Source organism: Dermacentor albipictus, chromosome 4 (genome assembly GCF_038994185.2).
Source record: "Dermacentor albipictus isolate Rhodes 1998 colony chromosome 4, USDA_Dalb.pri_finalv2, whole genome shotgun sequence".
NCBI classification, from domain to species: Eukaryota; Metazoa; Arthropoda; class Arachnida; order Ixodida; family Ixodidae; genus Dermacentor; species Dermacentor albipictus.
Genome location: NC_091824.1, coordinates 76,350,135 through 76,372,634, shown reverse-complemented (window position 1 = coordinate 76,372,634; position 22,500 = coordinate 76,350,135). Strand labels below are relative to the sequence as shown.

The following is a 22,500-nucleotide window of genomic DNA, read 5'->3' as shown; positions in this document are numbered from 1 at the left end:
ACGAGCGTTAAAAAAGAAGCAAGGGAACGGCTGGGATGTGGGTCCCACAAGTGTCCAAATGTTCCCGCACGAGCGTAACAAGAAAAAAAATAAGAGAGTAAGGAGGAGGAAGAGACCCAGGACAGAGGCGCTGTGCGCGAGCACTTTACGCCTGACACGCTTGACGGATGCATCAGCCGAACGCCGTTACGGGACGCGTCAGAAAGGGCCAGCGAAGGAAAGAGGAGAGGGGGGGGGGGGGGGGTGTCCCGAGGCCGCGAGCACCTGCAAGGTCGGCCCGCCAAGCCAAGTGTTCCGTGAAAACGAATGCGAGGCCCGAAAACGCAGGGTCAACGACGTGCGAGACGGCGGACACCGCGGCGAGTGGTGGTGGCCCGACTCGCGTCAGCAGCCGACCGCGACCAGGGCTGGGCAAGGAAGAGCGGGAAGGCCCGCTCATCCGCGGCGTTCATTTCGAGTGCGCCAGTTTGGACGACCAATGACAAAATTACTCACAAGAACGGCGGTACTATAGGCGGTACGAGGAACGAAAACGGAGTGCGGCACGCAGTGAGAAGCAAGCTGCTCACTCCCGATTCGTTTCGTCGTGCATATGGCTTCATAGTTTTCACTTTCGCAGGAAGACCTGCAGAGATCTGCAAGATACCCGTTGTCGCGCGTTCGACCAAATCCACCAAGAGCCTGCAAACTTTCTAGTAGTTTGCAGGCTTTTCGTAACAGACGATCGAGCTAGCCCGAGCTAGCCCCAAGACGCCAGGATCATGAAGGAAGGGGGAAAAAAATGGCTGTGGCTTAGCTAAGGTTAAGCCCAGGATGCGAAGCATACTAGCCTTTATTTTAGTTGTTGAACCACTGTTTAGCCTGGTGAACTGCTGTTGCTTGGCTATATTTCGTTCGGCTAGACGAAGAAACAACTCATGCAGGCGAGCGCACGAACTGAGACCCGGCTATGTAGTAGCTACGCGGCCGCAAGCGAGCGCACGAGTTGAGCCTCCGCTTTTGCAGCTGTTATGACGTCATATGGTAGCTACGCGGCCGCGCGCGGCGCAGCAAGGAAGAGCGTGGTTGTGCGGCTAGTATGCTTCGCATAATAGAAGCAACTTAATAACAAACATAGCAAACTTAAAAGAGAATAGACCCACATATGAGACGCGCAGCAATGAACAATGGCTCATACCCTCAATGGTAGAACTTGAGACTGACTCCAACCAAATAACTGAATTTTATTAGCCCGACGTTTAGCTACGCGGCCGTGCGCGGCGCAGCAAGGAAGAGCGTGGTTGTGCGGCTAGTATGCTTCGCATAAAAAAGAGGGAGCACACTGCAACGCGATTGAAACCGAAATATGCTGGGCCAGTGGGGGCCCAACAGGTGATCGATCGCCAAAGTGCGTGGTTGGTTTTAGTTGTTCCCGCTCTGCAGGCAGAACCACGGCAGCGCAGCTGAACAAGCGCGCACAGAATAAGAACTACTGGCATAGCTACTGGGAAGCAAATCTCGATTCTTGCTCCGTGATCCCGTCGCAAGAGGTCGCGTGCTGGGCCACCACGGTGGCTCCACGGAGGCGTTCGCTTGCCAAGGCTGGCTGCTTGACGTAGTGCTCCTTCATATTGAATATATATGCGCACCATATACGCAAAATGAATGACGGACTACACCGATAACGCACGAATGGTCGAAGCTGAATGTTTTGTGATGGTCCACAAGCGTAAGCGAGTTACTAGTGATAATACATATTTGCTACAAGGTAATACAGTGTACAAAACGGCTACGTTTCAAGCCTTGCGTACAGCAAGAACAAATCTATCGGTACTGAGCACCCCCGCGAACGATTAGGCCGAAATTGTCAGACAGTAACCGCACCAAGGAAATTAACCGAGTCGGAAATGTGTGCAAGCCGCTGCTTGAAAATATTTTCCAAATAAACAACGAAAAGCAAAATACACAAATCCTGATTCAATTCATGAGCGGAAAGTTTCGATAGCTTGGAATATTTAGGCTCGATTTTAAAACAAGCACCATATACGCTGCTCGCGCCGTTTGGACGTATATTAATCAGCTTCCAAAGCACTTTTCCATGTTCTCTGAATCTGTGGCCAAAGCTTCGCGTTGTCCACACAGTTACCGTATACGATAGACGTTTGCTAAGCCGCACCGGCATCATACACACGCATTGTAAACGCGGAGGCAGTTGAGGCAAGCAATGGACGCGTCATCACGTGATCAAACATGGCAGCGCCCACGGGATTGCTGAGAAAAGGGGCAATATTTTTCCTTTCTCCATGGTCAGAACTGCTACCACGTGACCACCTCTTGCGTCATGGCGGAATGATGCACTCCCTGAGGAGCAAAACCGAAACTGGTTCGTAAAAAAAAAGTTATCAGAAATTTATTTAGGGGTGAGGCTTAAGTTGGCAGTAGCTTTTCCTATAGTTTCGAAGTCGAAGACATTTGTAGCAAAAAAAGAAAAACAATGAAAAAAATGGTCTCTAATCCACGCTGTGAAGGTGGTTTGCCAGCGAAGCAGTGATATCACCTGATCCGACAGATCAATGTGACGTAGCCTTCAACTGTCCTGTCGAGCCTGAGCACGATACCGTTGTGCATATTGACGTTGCTGTTCCTCTCGCCGCTCATCGCATTCGCGCTGCTCTTCAGCCGTCCTAACTGTGCGCGGCTTGCTTTGGGCAGGAACCGCTGCGGCGTGCCTAACCTGAGCACGACGCCGTTGTGCATATTATTGACGTTGCTGTTCCCGTCGCTGCTCATATTGTTCACGCTGCTCTTCGGAAGTCCTCACTACGCGTGGCCTTTCCATAGCGCTATCAGAACACAAATGAAATCAGTATTTCAAAAGATGAAGTGCCAACGTTGACGGCACACTAAGAAGGAACAAAGACAGGACAAGGCGCTACTTGCAACTGTTTATTGAAGTTAAAGGTGGCTGATTATATAGCCATGGTGAGAGGGGGAAGAAAAAAAGAACACTGATTATGCGAATGCGAACGCGTGAGAACAATGAAGATGTATATGAAGGGAATCACGTGGTAAGACGCACGTCATACTAAACAGACCGCACGACCGCGAAAACAAACGTCAGAACCTACCGCCGGTGGTGGTAGAAGCGTATACCTGCCATGCAAAAGACCTCTTTCACCCAAGCCAGTACGGCGCTGCTCGTAGGCGGCGCCACTGCGTTCACAATATGGCGGCGCCTACGAAAAAAACGGTCTATAAAGAAGAGAGGAAAAACTGTTAGTGATACTTCAGTGACCCTCTTCAAAAGCGAAATGTCCTATATATCTTGAACGATTCAGCAGATGATGCATTAGGGTCCTTGTGCGCATGTCTGTGATTTTCTTTATATTTGCCTATTTTTCGGTGAATAAAGATAGATGAAGTTGGCGCTTGTCCTGTGTCGTTCTCCCTCTCGTGATCGTCGTAGTTGGCGCTGTTCCTTCCTAATTCGAGAAGAACAGGCGGCCGTGGACGTGCCGGTCAGGCAGCCCAGGCCAGCAACATGGTACGCTTTTTTTTTTTTCTAGTAAACGTGAAGCGTAGCGGCAGCAGTTCGTTAAGTTATGTTACGTAGAATGTGAAATGCCTATAGTTTCGTGACCCACGTTGAGGCAGAAAGGCGGCTATTACGGATGAATCGTAGGTAGCGTCGCAGCTCGTGGCTTTGTGCTTACCTACGCTGTCGGCTTTCGACGGCTGCGCACTTCGTCTTTGCGCGACGAGGCACGGCATGTGTAAAATTTTCCAGCCGTTTCATAAAGCTCTGTGTTTACGGCTACTGTCGCATTCACGTCAATAGAAACTATTTTACCGGTTGAACTCGTTGAGATGGGCGGCTGCGCTAGGGACCCGTCGACCAGATCACTTAGCTACATCGAATCTGAGACCACAGAGAAAGGAAAGACTTTGACTGTGACATATAGGGAAATGCTGCGCGAGAAATCAAGTCATGACACCCGACGCATGATCATGCAGAAACCTATAAAAAAACGGTCATTGTTTACTTCAGATTGAAAAGCAACGTGCGAAATGGCAATGTAAATAAATGCGCTGCGCATTTATTTACATTGCGCTCCATTTATCGGGGCCTTTAAGGTAATAAAATGAAATGAAACTACACATGCGTGCAATTGTCTAGCGTTCATTCACTGGCTGTGTTTTGTATATTTCATCTACTAAAACGGCGCTCATGTGCTTTCATTCAATATTAGACGCAGCGATAGTGTACACAACATGACTATTTTGTTTTGTGACAAAGAACATGCATCCGCAGGGTGAACAATTTTTGTCACAACCCGAGAATATCTGTTCTTGCCCAGCCAATGAAAGTGTAATTTCCCTCCTTTCAACAGGTGCTCCTGCGGTCACCGCTGCGGCTACATGTCTACAGAAAGAAAGTGGATCTGTTGCACAGGGCAACAAAAGGTGGCGAACACAGCCGAGAGTTACGAATGCATCACTAAGCACCCGCTCTTTGAATTGTATTGCCTCAACAGGAGCCTTTTGAGTGGCATGCCAAGGCTCTTCGGCACAGCAGGGCTGGTCGCATAATCATCATCGACGAAGTGGTCCGCGCAAATGAAACCATTTTTCAGAAGTCTCCATGCTGGGCGTGATGGCTGACAGGCACGTGTCCAAAGTTTACGCACCTTCTCGTCTCTGGGAAACGTGTGCGACGGCGTGTCACAAACCCCACGGTGCTGTTATAACAGCCTTTGCGGCGCAGTAATGTCTGGGCATTTCCTTCAGCCGCGACGAATGCCTCAATACAGATCGACGACCGCGGGAACATGCATGGAACGCCAAGGGGGATACGGTTTCAGACGGGCCACGTGCGGACATCGCCGACGGCGATAAACGAACGCTGCAAGGGACCCACACTCCGGAGAGACTGCGACGGCTGTGGCTGACCTTGGCCGCGCGCGCGCGTGCAGGGGTGTCATGTGACGTGAAATTTCAGCTTCTACCGGCGGCCGCTTGGAGGCAAGGCGCAACAGAAAATCGCAAAAAAAAAAGTTTCTCGTTCTTCTTTTCCAAAGCAGCTTGTTGTATTCGTCATTTTCAACAGTTCGACTTTTCTTCCGACTCAATGATAGATGCCCATAGCTCGTGCCGAAGGTGTCGTACAGCAGCCTCTGTCCTCATCGTTTTCGTGAGACCAAAACATTGCACACGAAACTGGAGTAGAAGGCGAAACCAGCAGTCTTGAAGGGGCCATGCCTGAAGCAATAACAGCGGAAACCGGCCTCTCCCTTTTAAATCGCGAACATGGCGCGGCGCCAATCGGCGCAACTATCAAACTCGCGAGACCGCTTTGCCACGCGCTCGCGCGTCGTAGCTCGCACTGAGCGCGATACATTCCAGAATGTAGAATTCTAGACCGTACTACATGCACGAACGATACATTCTAGAATGTACAACATACACCAACGGTACATTCTAGAATGTACGACTACGCGGTAGTACAACACTGTTGCGGAGCTATACAATATGATCAGACACGCCTCCTTTGCTATAGAATTGGCGACAACGTTGAAGAAGTTTTGTATGTTGTATAGGCGCGTATGGTGGCACCGATCGAAAACTTGTCAAGTGATAATCCGGTCAGAACGAGCACCGGCATAAAGCAAAATAACGGCGTCTGGCAACACGCGGGCACAGTCGGCATTTTCTTTTAATAAGTTCCAGCGCGAGGTGTGCTATATCCCTCCCACCCGAGGCCAACAGCGGCCCGAAGAAGGCCCTTTTTGACGCAGCTTCCGAGGCGGGACCTCTCACGAAACGCGAGTCACGCTCCACTGATCGCGTCAAACCGTCCGTGTCAAACTGCCAGGGCTCGAACGGAGGAGCGGCGGTAACTACACAAACGGCGAAGAGGAAACGTACCGGTGTGCAGCGACAAGTGGTTTTTCCACGAAAACGCGCAATGTGCTTTTGCTATCGTTTTCTTTTTTTTTTCAAGCACCGCTTTTCTTTCTTGAGTGGGTTGCCTTCATGTTTCCCGTATTACCTACGAAATGGAATAAAGAATAACAAATGGCCGGCATTTTCTACCTCGCAGACAGGAAGTCGGCCCTTCAAAAGCGGGCGCCAACAAATATATATGCCTGTTTCAGTCTTCAAATCTTTCATATCTGCACAATGATGATGGGGATGACGACGTCTGCTGAAGCATTGCCCCGCAACGTGTCTTTCTACCGCGGTAGAGCACACCGTAAATATTCGACGATACCAAATTAGTAACGATTCGAATATTGGCCTATTCGATTCGGCTCTCGACTTGAGTAGTCACTAGTATTCGATTTGGTCCCCGAATTGAATAGTCACTACTCAAAAATCCGAATATATTTCGAATAGTCCTCGAATACTTCATGCAACATGTGATTACGTTATCTGAACGGACCCTACCCATTTTTAGGGCGAGCTTAATTTCTCTTCCCCCCAATAAAGATATTCATTCATTCAGCACTGCGGTGTCCTCTCAGTGAATTAAATATTAATACGTTTCATTGTGACAAACTTGATACAATAGTGGCACCATCTGTCGCGCCCGTTCGAACTTTCACAAAAAGTTCGCCTTGTCGTTATCGCAAACGACGCGCATTTCTGCTCTGGTTGGAAAGGTATGCCCAGATATTAATCGGTCCACAAGATTACCTTTATAACCTTTACGTGATAATGCATGACCGCGTATGCTCCGAAAAGCACCGAGTTTGCGAACGAAAGGCTTACTTGATCCTAATCTCACTTTATTCTTTTATAGACCACGCTTTGAAGTCGAGGTTTTGACGGAAGCCCGTCTGGTCGGGAGGCATCATGAAGAAGGGTAAAAAGAAGGACACCGACCACTGAATGAATACAAGAAAAGACGTTTCGGCTCCCCTGACGGGAGCCTTGTTCACCACGCTTTGTAATGTGCAAACTTTCTAATGATGGCAATACCAGGACGCGAAAATTGCTTTATATTAATGGTGAGAAGGTTGAACATTACTTGCAACGTATTCGATAACATAGTTCGACATTCGACTCACTACTGGTACTAATCGGTTCGTACGTATTCAATTCTGTAGTCTCAAAATCTATTACAGACAGCCCACTATAAGAACATATTTCACATAGTTTGCTCTCAGTGTTTGCCTACCTTTCACGCAATAAGCCGGTTCGGGAGACTCCATCGAGGCGATCGCGCGCACTGGCGTTCACTGTACGTATTCGGTAAACAGACAAAGTCTGTAAACGATTCTGTGCTTTCAGTTTGCCCAAGATTATTATTATTTCTACAGTAAGAAACTTCCCGCGTTTTGAAAGTACTTACAGAAATGTCCAGGAGGGCTGCCGCGTGGTGTTCTTACTGAGCGCCGTAAGCCAAACCTATGGGGAGCGCGCCGCGTGATCCCTCATACTACGCAAAGGAGGCGCTTCCGACAGATGGCGACTCCGTAAGTTCTCGCCCCCAATAGTTCAACGTACACTCTTATCAATTAGGCTGTCGGTCGTGCAACATACTGGCACCAGGGCTGAGGCTACCGCTGGCGTCGGCAAAATGATAGCCAGATCGTTAGGATCACGTGTCCTTCCGCGTCACAACGTCGTCGGTTCAGTCGCGAGCACAATCTCTAGCGCAGGAGCGCGTGTCGTATATAGAGTGTCCCAGGTAACGTTAGACAAGCTCTTCGACGAAAAAAAAAAGAAAAAAAGTATGATTAAGAAAAAAACACGGCGCTGGATATTATTTTAAGACTTGCGATGTTCATCTGTGAGAGCTCCGACGTCCGAACACAGTATACAGCTCTTATAATTGTACCTTGCACAGTGTCTTTAAATTTAGTTTTGTTAACATCTTGGCCAACGTTAGCTGGGACACCCGATAGATTCTATTCCATTGAGATATTGTTGTGCGTACCCAAAGGTATAGATAGGCCCGGGCAGTGAATAGTACAATATATGTTTAAGAAGCGTGCAGATGCCACGACGCAATACCTTTCACCGTGTCCTTACTCTCACTCCACAACCCCTCGCTCAGGTGACGAGAGAACGCTCACTTCCTCAACAGCGTGATCCGCCTATGCATGTTTCACTGGGCTGGCTTATCGGGTCAAGGACGTACAGTATATATGCTAGGGAACAGCTGTTCGGCAGTTGCTTTGCGTTGTACGTGTTCCGTCGCGCTTTGAGGTTTTGTGCGCAACAGCGCGTTCATCCAGAACAATGCATAAGCAGCATAACCAAGTTGCAGCTTCAAGTTGCAGCTTTGTCGAAAGCCTCCGTTAGTTAAAGCTTCAACTTAACTGTCTCTCGACATGGCGGTACAGGATCCGTGTCGGCGCGAGACACTGGAAGGCCCAGAACTTGGCGCTCCAAATCCGCGTCATACTAGCAGCCAAGGGCCGGACGCCCACGTTGCTTATACTGTATGGACAGGTCACAAGGTTCGTAGAAAAAAGGGGGGGGGGGTTGCCGGTGGGGGAACACGCGGTGGGGTCTTCGATTTCCGCCCGTGCTCTCCTTCCTTTTCCTTTTTTTTTTTTCTTTAACGCTATATCAGGGCAACAACGGGTCGTCGACCGGCCCGTCTGCTGCTGCCGACGCAGCCACAAATAGACGGGGCTCCCGGCGCGCAATGATGTTGGACCCCCTCCCCTTCCCACATCTCCAGACAAATCCCCCCCTCAACGTGGGCAATGTGCTTTTCGGCCGCGGACACAGCAGCCGAGGGAGAAAGGGGGGCAGGCCCGGAGCTCGGGGGGTGCATGTCGAGGCGCTGCGTCATGGCCATTAGACGAATGCGGCCATGCATGACATATCACACATAGGCGCCAGAGAGCGGTGTGTACGCAGTGAGGACAGCTACGAACGGGAACGCTTGATAAAATTTTCACCGATGACTACTACACCAGGGTAATGTGCTACAGTTGCCTGCTGGCGTGAAATCAATACATACTTAGTCATCCGCGGTCGTAAAAGAACGATGCCTTGTGGTGCACTTTTTTTTTGTTAAGTTGCACAGTTCAGAAGGATACGTTATGGCATGGCATACGACAGGCACTGGAGAAGGAAGCAAGGAATTGACAGCGGAAGCGCTTTTCGTATACAGGCACCGTGTGGCACAATGTTCCCTATCGCATCGGACTGCACTGCATAAAAGATTCGCCACTCCTCTCAACGCACGAGAAGCACCTTCTACAATCTAGAATATTAGGTCGGCGTTACTTAAATGAAGATTATTCGCATGCGCTGATTTATCAGAGCCGATAACCCGACGGATGCCGGGTGCATTATTTTAGGCGAATTTCTGCTTGCTACATCTTCGCCCGAAGGCGTGTTTGCTTCCTGTCAAATGCCGACCCGTCACCCATCCATTACCAGAAGCGTAAGCCACGATCGCACCACAAGCTTGCCGTAATGCCACGTTCCAGCGCAAACATCTAGGCTCGCCTATGTCGCACCTCTTGCAAGCGCAGCGCGTTTGCGCAGATATTAGGGGCGTGCGAATGGCAGTAGTTTGCAACCGACTCGGATACGAATCGAGCAGTGCCAGAAGCGAATCGAATCGAATAATGCACATTTTTCGAACAGCTGTCAGATAAACAATTTTGACATCCCGGCATTCAAAACAATACAAAGTTTCGGTCATTACACTGTACGCTATAAAGCATGCTTATATAAAGCACAAAGGCAGATTAAGAAAAAAAGCCGGCAGATTGTCCACAAACTCACACAAAATTTATAAATATAACCTTGTGGACCAATTACTATGTGTGTATACCGTCGCGACCATCATGCGTAATTTTTGCGTATCGTCTGCGGTGACGGTGAAGCGAAAAAAAAAACACACAGACACACACACTATTTTTCTCTGGTCGGAATTATCGCCGCAGACGGTGCCATTATTGTGTAAAGTACACTGGAATGAGACGTATTCTGATTTAACCCGATGAGAGGACACAGGTGCTGCGTCTATAAATAGTACCAAACAGTACCCGCTGCCGAATGCCGTGCCTATAGCAACATTTTATTGCGAGGGATCCTGTTTAGCCGGAAACGTCTGGCTGACTGAGCGAGGCAGCGTGCGGCTCTAGTACGCCATGTCCACCGTCGAAGGGATGAAAAAATGTCGCATTTTTGCTTCAATTTCATGTCTGATCGATGTATAGTAGACGACGTAAAGTATTCAAAAATAACTCTAAATATATTCGTATTTTCAAATAGTGAATATGTTCAATTCGAGGGCCTAACCAAATAATTACTATTCGATTCGAGGACCGAATCGAATAGGACGATATTCGATTCGTTACTCCAGATTTTCGAACATTCGCACACCCGTAAGAAATGTGACCGGCGAAGGACGAGAGTCACGTCGCATGACCGATGCACGACGCGAAAGGGCACGCGGTATGCATGCAAAGCGCTTTCTCAAACCACAACCTTCGGGACCAGGGGTGACACGCACAGAGCGAGTCACCGGATCTCGGAGGCCATGGTCAAGCTATGGTCCGCGGACACGACTGCGCCGTCGACAGGATTTCAAGCAGCACCGCGAAAAACAACATACACTAGAACCACGCGCCGCGGCTGCCCAGTGGATACGGAGTTGCACAGCTTATGTCGCGGGTTCGCACCCCGCCGCGGTGGCCGCATTCGATGGTTTCATGTACACAGAAAAGCATGTACCGCATACCTGATTAAATATAAGGCAAGCTATAGGCGACTATATATCACTTCCCCGTTTCGAAGGGGATGCCAACAGATAACCATCATCATCGCGGTCAAAATTATTCCGCAGCCCCTTGCCGTATATATACGGCGTGCTTCAAGACCATATATCGCCATTCTGGCACGCGAAACCAAAGAATTTAATCTTTCATACTGAAACCTACAACGTTGGTGGAAACTACTGTATACAGCGAGGCTATACATAACATAAACAAACTGAAGGATAAGCAGGCACATCTATTCCCGCATAAGTACACCGACACAACACTGATAGCGATAAATGTTGCGAGCCTTTTCTTATAGGTGTCGTTGAAGGAAGCTCTCCGCGCCGATTTCTAATAATCCCATAAGAAGGTATAATATTACGCAAATCTTCAGCAACTGCGATAAAGACTTCGGATGCCGTTTTAGAAGGCTGTCATCAAATGTGTATAAGAGACAAAACACTATATCGTATATCATTTCACTCCACCCTCCACACCACCTTCCCATGAGCCTATCAAAGATAGTAACCAGACGGCAAGCAACAACTACGAGGCAAGCACAAACACACCCTCCACAGGGGGGAAAAAAGAAAGCGTTATTTCTATAAGACGCAATGTGTAGGCCAAGAAGAATTAACTGTTTGACAGGTTTGTCCTGCACTGTCGACCACCAGAAATAAGTGCGACCGACAAAAGGACGACTCACACAGGAAGGGATGACAAAAATGATCAAAATGCAACGCGCGTACTCCAATAACAGGCGCGCTTCCTGGGAATGCCCCAGCCACACAGCCATATATACGAAAACGAAAAAAGCTATCGCGCCCTCCTCCAGCTATAAACTCACGGGAAGTCCCGGGAACATTAGATGGCTCCCCAAAGGGTTGACGAGCCACATTTCTCGAAGTCCTTGGTCAGCTTCCTCAAGGAAACTCCTGATTACGAAGGCTATAGGGAGACAAGACGCCGGACATGGGGAACACTAATAAATGATCGTAATATATATCTCTCTCCTTTATTATACCCTACTCAACCTTATTACCGTGCAGGCGCGCCCGGCCATCGCAAAAACATAGCTGCGGCTTCTACTCTCGACGTCTCGGGCACAACCTATACATACACAGTCGACATTGCTGATGAGGACGTGGCTTCTCTAATTGCGTTCGCTTCGTTTTGAACGAGGACGACGGTGCTTCCGCGTCTGCCGACCTTCGACTGTACGTACGATCTCGCCGCACGCTTCGCCAAAACAAAGGTATGCACGTGCCCGCGCGGAAATGGCAGCAATCCGTCACATATGCCACGGCAAAAAAAAAAAAAAAAAGAACCACCGTCGAACGCCCTCAACGTGTGCCCTCTACTCGGCTTCAAGGCCATGAAGTATATATACAATATAGCTGCGTGTTCCCGACGAAGTGTACACAAACAACTCTGGCGCGCGTATTTATTATTATTTTTTTTTCTCGCGAATTTTGAAAGAGACCCAGCCTTGTTGGCGATTTTCTCCGCTTAAGCGGGCACGTCGTGGCCGATTTCCAGTTGGCCCGCTTGCACAAACGCCAGCCGCTAAGTCTAGACTTAAATCCGAATCTTGTCTTATTGTAACCTAAAATAAGACTGGACTTTCCGGCCATCATCTGCTGGTGCCCAAGCGCGGTATCATGATCAGCGCGGGCGATTTTCAAGGATCGCCTTCGCCCATGCACGATCTCGCTCCGCGAAAGAAGAGAAGGAGAAGAAGAAAACGTTCGAACCACAAGTCAAGGATGACGGCCGCTCACAAACCAAAACTAAAATGCCCTATATACTATATCACATTGCTACGGCGACAAGCCCGCCGAGCGAGTCTGACGTCATGGAAAGTCGGCCTCCGCAGGCCGACCTCGCACCGACGCTGTTCAGTCCCCTTATAATTTTTTTTTCGTTGCTCGCGGCTCTCTATATGTACAGGTTCGCTGAGTCACTGGAAATGTCTACCACGCGCATGGCTATATCTATGCTATGGAGGTTATGCATGAGTAACTGCTGCGACGTGTTGAGCCAGCCCATATAGGCGGTGTCCCCATCGCAGACCCACATATATGGAGCCTTCATAAACGAACACGCTTAAAACGCTCAAAGAGGGCGTATAGATCTAACCTAGAAGCGAACCTAGAAGTCCATGCTTCTGTGTACTGTATGATGCCGAATGAATTGCAGGAGCCGAAGTGACGTCATCGACGCCACGTGTTTCGAACGGTGGCACACATACATTTCCGAGCTGCAGCGAAATTCTAAATCGCGCACAAAGTGTAAAGAGCTGGTCGCAACTCTGATACAGCGTCTTTTCCATTATTGCTTTGGAAAGCTGCTAACGGCGCCCATTAGCAAGAATGATTTGTTAAAGAAACGTCTATGTCGATTTGGTGATCTGCGTAGCTTTTGTTTAAATATTTATAGACACCGACAACGTATATAACAATGAAAAAGCCCTTAGTTGATGCAGGCTCTTTTTAACATGATACGTTTTATAATACGCTATCTTAATATCTTATCGTAGCAAAATTGCGTACTACAATATCGAATTTGTGCTCGAAAACAACAGCTGCTACTGCCAGGAAGATCGCTAAAGGGCGCCTATATATATATCCACGACAACACGTTGCCCAGGTAACGGTAGCCCAACGAACGCTATTTGCATAGGGTTCACACGGAAAAAGAACAAAATAAATTAAAATCGAAATAAAACTAAACCGAATGATGAGAAGAAAAAAAGAAAAAGCCAGGAGAGTACCGTTTTACGATGAACTATACGAGAAGGGTCATGTCATGGCAGCACGACATATTGGTAGCAGCACCTCTTGCCAAGTATACTGAATCGCTCGATACGAGTATGTGCTGGAAGTACGCGAGCCCTTTACCGGGCTTGTTAATAAGGTTCGTAATATCGACCCCCCCCCTCCCCCCCGCGCCGGATAAGAAAATAAAATTAAAGAAAAAACGAAAGGAAATCTCGTGACGGCCTGCAACGCATACGCACGTCTCTTCAATTACGCCCGTTCCCCGCTACACGTGCTAAATATACGCCTCATCGCGTGCAGTACTCGACCGCCCACTCTTAAAACATCATGTAATATTCAAATGAGCTAGTATATGGTGCGTAGCTGTAGACCGCGTTTAACAGCGGACGAGGCACGAAACGAAGACGAAGACGGTGACTATTATTATTATTATTATTATTATTATTATTAGTAGTAGTAGTAGTAGTAGTAGTAGTAGTAGTAGTAGTAGTAGTAGTAGTAGTAGTAGTAGTAGTTAGTAGTAGTAGTAGTAGTAGTAGTAGTAGTAGTAAACAGGGAACGCGTGCATCCGCAATGGGGGATGGACCATGAATCGGACGGCTTGTGCGCACAAACAGCGGGAATGAAACGATATATATACGAGCTGGAAAGAAGCAAAATTGGGAACAAAATAATGCACGCACATAGCACTCCGCTGGGTAGCGACACCGCGTTGACGCTTTCCCTTGTTCCACGGATACAGCGCATATGCATATGTTAAACTATGGCCTATAAGGGAAAGCACGAAGGAAGGAAAAAAAGAAAGCTACGCACACGGTAAGCGTCACAAACAACTGAAAGCGATGTTTAAAAATTTTGTTCTGCAAACCTCGCATTGACATGATGACCATATAAAGTTAATGATGAAATGTTTATGAATTAATCGGTACTAATTACTGCCGTAATAAGAACAAAAAATACCGGAGGCTCCTTCAGGAGGTTGCGAACAACATACATGTGTACAGTTGGCTCCATCCGTACAGAAGGCTCCACTCATTCCCACCCCCCCAATCCCCCTTTTTTTTTTCTTTACAAGTTTTCTCCGTGTTAGCTGGAACATGTCCGTATGCGTATATGATTTAGCGTAACCGATAAGTACTAGCGCGCGGCACTGTATTAGAGGCGTATACAAACAAACACATCGGCGTTCGTGGCGACATCCTGTTTTTAGTCGCAATGATCGACTGCACTACGGGCTTAACAACACCGAGCGTAAACGCGCAAAGACGTAACTCTCACGAATATATTTTCGTATCTTTCGAGAACGTCCCTGGCGCGCGGTTGAGCACATGTAGCGTTACAAGATGTCACCATTGTGAAAAAACGAACAAACAAAACGCAAGCAAACAAACAAACAGACAGACACCTGCGGCCACACCTTGCCGTATTCCCGCGGCACGTTTACGCAATAACATGCGTCCGCGGGGCTAAAGTTCGATATTCACTTCGTCATTTCCGCTTCCGCCATGGCTCAGCCAATCAATGAGCGCTGAGAGGGATGCCCCCAGAAGTGATCGATCAAGAATTCGGTCCCGTATTAAAATCTTTCATTAATAGATATACCTGCTCTGGGCATCAATAAAGGTGCTTTTTTTGTCTGTTTCTTTCTCTTCATACTGTATCGCGAACGTCCTTGTTACACCGTGGATTGAATGCTACAGAGGTATAAGCACTTGCCCACGGAATGTTGACAGCTCTGTTTACATGCATACAAACGCGGAACGCCACCGATGACGTCGACACTAAAATGTCACAGCGTGGAAAAAAAAAGGGGGGGGGGGGGAACGCCGCATCTGCGCGAAAGCGTGACTTCACGACAGTACTTCTCTCACTACCCGATCAACCTGTACACGCTTAACAAAAGGTGCGCGGTCAAAATGGACTCACGGTATTGTCTCTCTTTTGATGGTTTCTGACCCCGCCATAGCTAAAGCCCCTCCATTCAGACACGGCGGTGGCGCGTGGATGGAGGGGCTTTAGTCACAGCTATCGCTTTATCAAAGCCACGGCTGACTTTTGTGAGTATACTTTCATTCAGAAGCCGTATTTTCGGTCAGCAATTTAAGGGATGCGGCTTACAGGACACGCTCAAGTTGGCTAGCCCAGCGAACAGGGCACCGGTCGACAGACCAGTGAGGCGCCGCGCGCTGGACGTTACGTCACACCACGCTAGAGTGGAATTATCATCAAAGGTGATGATCGATCGGTGGGAATACTAGCCCAGGGCGCCAAGCCTACAAAATAGGACTCCCCCCCCCCTTTTTTTTTGTTCTTGTATGATGAAGTGGCGACTATTCTGAGTGAACATACCTAACAAGCGAGCCAAATCACAAGTATGCAGAAATTGCAAAAACAGTTTCCTCTTGAATAGGCAAAAAATAAATACATAAATAAACGAGGTGTATACAATATACAGAACCACCTGCGCAAAAAAAAAAAAACGAATTCCGGAAACGTTCAAGTCGAGCGTGTTACACGACTTTCCTTGCTACGCAGATTTCAAATATTTTTGAGAGCTGCAGTCGACTTCGACATACGTCTAGCTTTAGCGGCAGCGTAATATTGGCGCGAGTAGTCGATATTTTACATTCGTGAGTTAAGAGCGACGGCACGTCCTTGTAGAGGCAATTTGTTGCGATGCGCGGGAGAAGAAAAAAGAGAAGAAAAAAACGAATGCGCACAAACAACATCGCCAGAATAAACGCAGCCTTTACATTCTTTTTTTCGGGTGTCGTGTTTCTGTTAGAGGCAGGAAAAAAATGAATGAAAGAGGAGACGCTGCAGAAGACACGGGAAGCCCGGAGTCATTTTCTTTATTTATTTATTTTTCCTTTTTTCTTTCTTTTCCCCAACTGTGGGCCACTTGTTAGGAGGGAAGAAGTTTGGGAGTGTTGTTAGTTCAATCGTAAACTGGGATACATAGGTAAAAGAATAGACGGCGTCGTTCTTGCGCTAAGAAAGAGCTTCAATTTTTTTGGCATATATAGTAGTCACATGACTGCTTTTCCCTTCTTCCTTCCCTTCAGTGTGTCTCTTTCAGTGGCTTCCCTGTGAGTACATATATGCGTACCAGCTGCAATAAATCAATTGTTGAAAGTTAGCGCTCGTCCCGTGTTCCTGCTTCGTCCTTGTGTCATTCTTGCGCTATGTATCCCAGTTTACACTTGTTAGGGCCCACCCGTTTCGAAAGAAAAAAGCCACGCGGTGAAACAGTTTCCATACACGGACCCCGCATAGTTACACATGCCATCCGTTTCATACACGCGGAAACAAATGCACAAGCGATACGGCAGTCTACATCATTTCCATAAGAGGAATACGTCAAGACAGAGGAAATATGGGGAGTCCACACGGAGGCGTTTCAGTCGGAATGGTCGATTCGGCATAAAAGGCGCGGCTTTGACGCGATACACACTTGCGCGAATAGGCCATGGAAATACATCTCACCGTTCCCTCCCCCTCTCTCTCTCTCTCTCTCTCTATCCCTCGCAAGTTCTCCCGAAATTTCTCGCACCGCCCAGAAACAGCGACCATCAACGCGGAAGGAACCGAAATCGCTGACCTCTCGGACCATCGCGGCAACGAGCCCGTGGCCAGAGTTGGGTTCAATTTCATCTCGGATCACAGGTCCCGCTCTGAAAAGTGATCGTGCGATTGCAGCCACGCGAAGGCTGCTTCGGGACTCGCGTTGGGGCCGAATGGGCCCGCCCCGTCAACCGGGGGACCCCCGTATCCGATGGGCCGTGAGCACGCTACGCGACAGCCGAAGATAGATGTGGCCGCCGCCAGCCAAGCCAGTTATAACCATGGGGAAGCGATCGACGCGCGGTCGTGTCACCGATCCGCAGTTTTATGGATCACTGTCGCGTCGATCGCGCGCGGCAGGCGACCTGGAGGAAGGAGAGCGAAGGGAGAGCGAGGGTGGCCAAACATGATCGCTGTCAATTGCACTCGTACGCGCGATTTCGTAAAAGGAAGGAAAAAAGAGGAGGGAAAGGAAAGTAGAAACGACCTGGGTGGCAATCGGATACCGCACAAGACGGTGCGGTATCCCGGTTCACACAACTTCGATCTGTATCTCTCAATTGTCAGCTCTTTCCGTATACGTACTTTCGATGAGCTGCTTCGTAGTACTGTACTAGTTAGATGTATTCGTTTGTTTGACCACGCGTAACGCACACTCGCGACCGAATGTTTGCAGATTATATGGGATCAGCAAAAAAAAAAAAAAAGTTTCTTCTAGCACAGCCACGGCAGTGCATTTTTTTTTTCATTTGTAGAACAAGCACGCGTGGGCTGTATCACATGCTTCCAGCCTACACGCCTATAGGCTGAAAAGAAAAAAAACAGCAGAAATGTTCATTCGCACAATGCATATGTGTTACGCATTTTCTTTTTACACTTTCCTTTTCTTCAAGCTAAGTATTAAACTATTTGCCATTGTACCTATATCATCATATCCGTAGCTCCTTCGGAGTGTGACATGAATAGTGAGCTTCGCGGTCTTTTCTCTCACAGGTCTCTAATAACAAACAATTGTTGATTTTATACGGGTATCAGAAATCATGCAATAATAACCAACAAATATTACGTATTTATTTATTTATTTATTTATTTATTTATTTATTTATTTATTTATTTATTTATTTATTTATTTATTTATTTATTTATTTATTTATTTATTTATTACATACTGCAGACCAATCTGGTCCAAGCAGAACGGGCAATTTACAGAATATCTCTGTTACACAAAAAAGAGAACAACAAGAAAAGAAACATGATAGTACCTGAGGAAAGAACACAAAGAGACATAATCATCTAGTCATACAGTGCGGCATAATGTTCTGTTAGGCTATTCCAATGACAGAACGCGGAAAAAAGGAAAACTTATACATGTCTGTTCTCGCAAAGTAAGGGGTTGGAAAGTGTGTTTGGTAATGTCACGTAGGTCTTGTGGCCAAAAGGGAAAGAAACTGTGTCTGATCAATAGCCATTTTACCGTTAAGAAGTAAGTTTTAAAAATTCAGACATTTTTTTATTCTCGATTCAAGCAATTCAATGTTGTTAGCTTTCATGAGCTCAGAAGGAGAATCAGTGCACTTAAATTTAGAATAGATAAACCTGACCGCTTTTCGCTGAATCTTTTCTAACTTTTTAATGTTAACTTTAGTGTTAGGATCCCAAACAATAGATCAATATTCAAGCTTAGGTCGAATGAATGTGAAATAGCTAAGAAGTTTGACCTTAGGAGGAGAATTTCAAAGTTTATGTCTTAAGTAACAAAGTTTGCGGAAAGCTAAAGAGCAAATGTTATCAATGTGCAGATTTCATGAGAGGTTATCAGTGATTGTCCCTCCTAGGTACTTCTAACTGGTAACCTGTTTCAAAGGAAGAGATGTCAGGTTATAAGTATATTTAAGAGGAGTTTTCTTAAGCGTTACACAAAGATAAACAGTTTTGTCCGCATTAACAGTCATGCCAAAATCTGTGCACCACTTAGATACATTAATGATATTAGACTTCAACTCAACCTGACCATGTACACCTCTGATTTCACGAAATAAAACATCTGCAAATAACTTAATTTGAGCTCCAGGAGTAAATTACAGAAACAATGCCACTTATACATAAAAGAAACAGCAAGGGCCCCAGAGCACTTCCTAAAGTCTAAAGTGTAAGTAAAGTAAATAAGTACAACTAACTACATAATGACATATTTAGTGCGCACATGCTGTAATTATGGATCTGAAACCCAGAGACTACCGCACCGCCTTCGGTATGTGTTTCTCCACCAAGCACCTGTCGCCAAGCACGTGAGGAAGGAATGCTTTTAATACCTGTACCGCTATATGTGAGGATTCCTACACCAAATGAAAGCAAAATGAGCACTCGTCGGTTTGAGTTCCAGGAACACGAGCCGTGTTGACGTTCGTAATTAAAGTCAACCAGTAAAATGTTGACGTTCGTAATTAAAGTCAACCAGTAAAATTTACTGAATTATATATCTTAACAACAGTTATCGTACAATGAATGACGCCCATGCGAGAGAGGCAAACGTCCGGGTTTATCTTAGCAGACGGTTGCATCAGCAAACGCTTTGTTCGATTTTTTGTTATCATTATCAGATGTATATATTATTTACAGCACTTCGGTACTACTGCTACTACTAGGCATCATTCGCTGAGTGCAAAAAAATCAAAACAAAAAAAGCAGCGATCCCCAGCCACGCGCCGGTACATTGACGTGACTCTCTAGGTGTATACGCATTCGCCGAGCATTTTCAGACGATGAGGCAAGGCATGCGCCGCCGCAACTGCGACCGCTATCTCCCCTTTCTTCTGCGTCACGCCCGGCGTTATCTCGGGTCGCGAGCACACACTCCTACATACGTGCTCTTCTGCCTCGGCATACCAGCACACGCGAAGGACGGCTACTTGCGCACTATCGATCAGTGCCGGTCAGCCGTTCTAAAGTCGCAGAGAGAGAGAGAGAGGGGGGGGAGGGAAAACAGCAGCAGACGGCAGTTCGCTTCGCGCCGCCATTATCTCGTGCGGGCACATGTGTGCATGCGTGCGAGTGGGACACTGTGTGTGCCTGTGATCAGTCTGCTTTTTTGCTTCACTAGCAGCAGTGTTAACACTTGACTGACTGACTGACTGACTGACTGACTGACTGACTGATAACGTCCCCAAGTAACACTGTGCGGCTATGAACGAGGCCGCACTGTGCGGCCTCTTGATACGGGAAGATCATTCTGAAGTTTTCCGGAATTTTTTTAAAAGATCGCCTGTGGAAGGCAGCATTATTCTTGTATGGATCATTCGAACAGGCGGACATCAGTAGCAGGAGAAATCGATACAAATATCCAACTAAATAACATAAATTCACTATTTAACTTTATAATTCACTACTTTACGGCACCTATTGCAATTTACGAATTGTAGCCGGTGAGGTTGCAAGACGCATCTACTTGAAATTAACCTCACTTCTTCCTTCTCCTCTTTCAATTCTCTTTCCACTTCCCCGGTGTAGGGTATAGCTATACCGGGCTCAGCCTGGTTAACCTCCCTGCCTTTCGCTTATAACTTCTCTCTCTAGGATGACACCAGTTTTGAGATATTTACCAAAGTGTGGGACGAAATACATGTGCGTTCCAGTTACTTTTGTGTTTCACTGCATAAAAGAGCGTTTTGTTAAAAGAAAGCGGGATAGTGCATTTTTCGCGGTGAGTTTTATGGCGTGTATCTCGAAACTGGTGTCATTCTGGAAATTCGTACCAAGTGCATAGCCTTGCAAACTCACCAGCTGTGCCGCAAAGTAATTAATGAAGAAGTTAATTAGCTATTTCGTTTATTTATTAAAATGTGTGCTTCGATTTCCCCCGCAAGCAATGTCCGCTTATCCGAATAATTAAGCTAAAGGTCTACAGAATTACGCTACTGCAACAGGCGGCTTTTAATAGAGAGCTTTAGTTTAGCGGACGCAAGCGCCTTGCATACGCAATAACTAGGGGTGACGCTATTGCGTATGCGCGGACCCCTACGTCCGGATCTGCGCATGCGCAGTACCGTAGCCCCTAGTTCTTGCGTACACAAGCCACTGGCGTCCCCTAAACTAGAACTCTCTAATATCGCATAAGGGGGCTTCGGATTGATTTCGACCACCTGCTGGCTACACTGCACCCAATGCTCAGCGTGCGCGAGCACTTGATTCCGCATTGCGCCTCCACCAGAATGGCGACCGCCGCGCGGCAGGGAATCGGACCCGGGACCTCGCGAGCAGCAGCAGAACGCCGCGTGCATATCCACTGAGTCGATCAACGCGTCGAGTTCACTGTCCTCTGGCGAGTGACCCCTACCCTGTAACAACACTTGTGGAGTACAGCGTGTTGGTAAAAGGCAGCCGTGCTCGTGTGCAGGCACCGCCTCTTAAACAGATTCCGCATCCATGAGTATTGCCTCGACACTCGAAACTGGATCATTTCTCCAGACAACGAACGTGCACGTTGTCCGTTCTCCACGAGGCTTACCCGGACGTGTATCGCGACGACGCCTGCCCCTCCTGCGGGCAGACCTCTACTCTAGCGCACATGCTGTGGGAGTGCGGGTCAACATACCCTAAGTTCATCAAGGAGGAGTGGGACTCGCTTCTGCGTAGCCCCGCTCTGGAACAGCAAATCCTGGCTGTCCGGCGTGCCCGCGACCGGGCCGGTGGGCTAGACCTGCCGGTCCCGACGTGGGACTAGCCGGGTGCGCGACGAGTTCGCGTCCTCGCCGGACCTACAATAAATGTTTCTTCACTCAACGTGCACGTGCGACGCCCAAATGTTAGCCCCCCTTGATCTTGGCTCCTCCCTGCTTTGCGTGGACGCCCTGCTGTCCGTCCGAGTAAATCGGACCGGATCCTCTGAAGACGGCGTAATAGTGTAATCAAAAGTGGCGATTTTGTGGGCCGGTCCTATAACACCGCGGGGAGCTATCGCTTGACCGATAATGATCCTTCAGTGGTTCCCGTTCCCCCCCCTTTTTTTTCTTGTTTTCTTTTGTGTTTTGTACGTCATACGTAATAAGAGATGGCTCGCCGTGTCGGCGACGGTGCCACGCGGACCGGTCGTGTAGACTGAACGTGTAGCCTGTATACACAACCACACGGCGCACTGACCACACTTAACCCCAGCGCCTCTCTTCTACACTCGCGGACGACTTTCTGTGGCAATGAAGGGGAAAGCTACGGGCGCGTGCCTGCTGTACATGCGTTACGCCACCAAGTAGTCCGCAAGCGTTACAGGCTACAGGCGCTACAGGCGCAAGCTACAGGCGCTCAAGTAGTTCGACGCAGCTTCCAGGCGTGACGATTCGCGTTTGCCCAGACGCGGAAAGGAAAAGCCGCACCCGTTACATTCGGTGCTGCATTTTATCTTATTTAACCGTTGCTAATAAGGTGCTTACGTTTTTCTTCCCCAGCTT

At 47.8% G+C, this 22,500-nt stretch overlaps 1 protein-coding gene across 2 annotated transcripts in view; it reads right to left on the bottom strand.

The window, feature by feature from the left end:
* LOC135895897 (uncharacterized) overlaps positions 1-22,500 on the bottom strand; it is a 100,200-nt gene that overhangs the window by 66,786 nt on the left and 10,914 nt on the right. The window contains exon 1 of one of the 2 annotated variants that reach the window (XM_065424129.2): positions 4,668-4,807. The exons of the other annotated variant lie outside the window; for it this stretch is intronic. The gene's annotated coding sequence lies outside the window, so the exon portion shown is untranslated. Of the gene's footprint in view, positions 1-4,667; positions 4,808-22,500 lie in introns of those variants that run through there. 2 annotated transcript variants of the gene reach the window in all.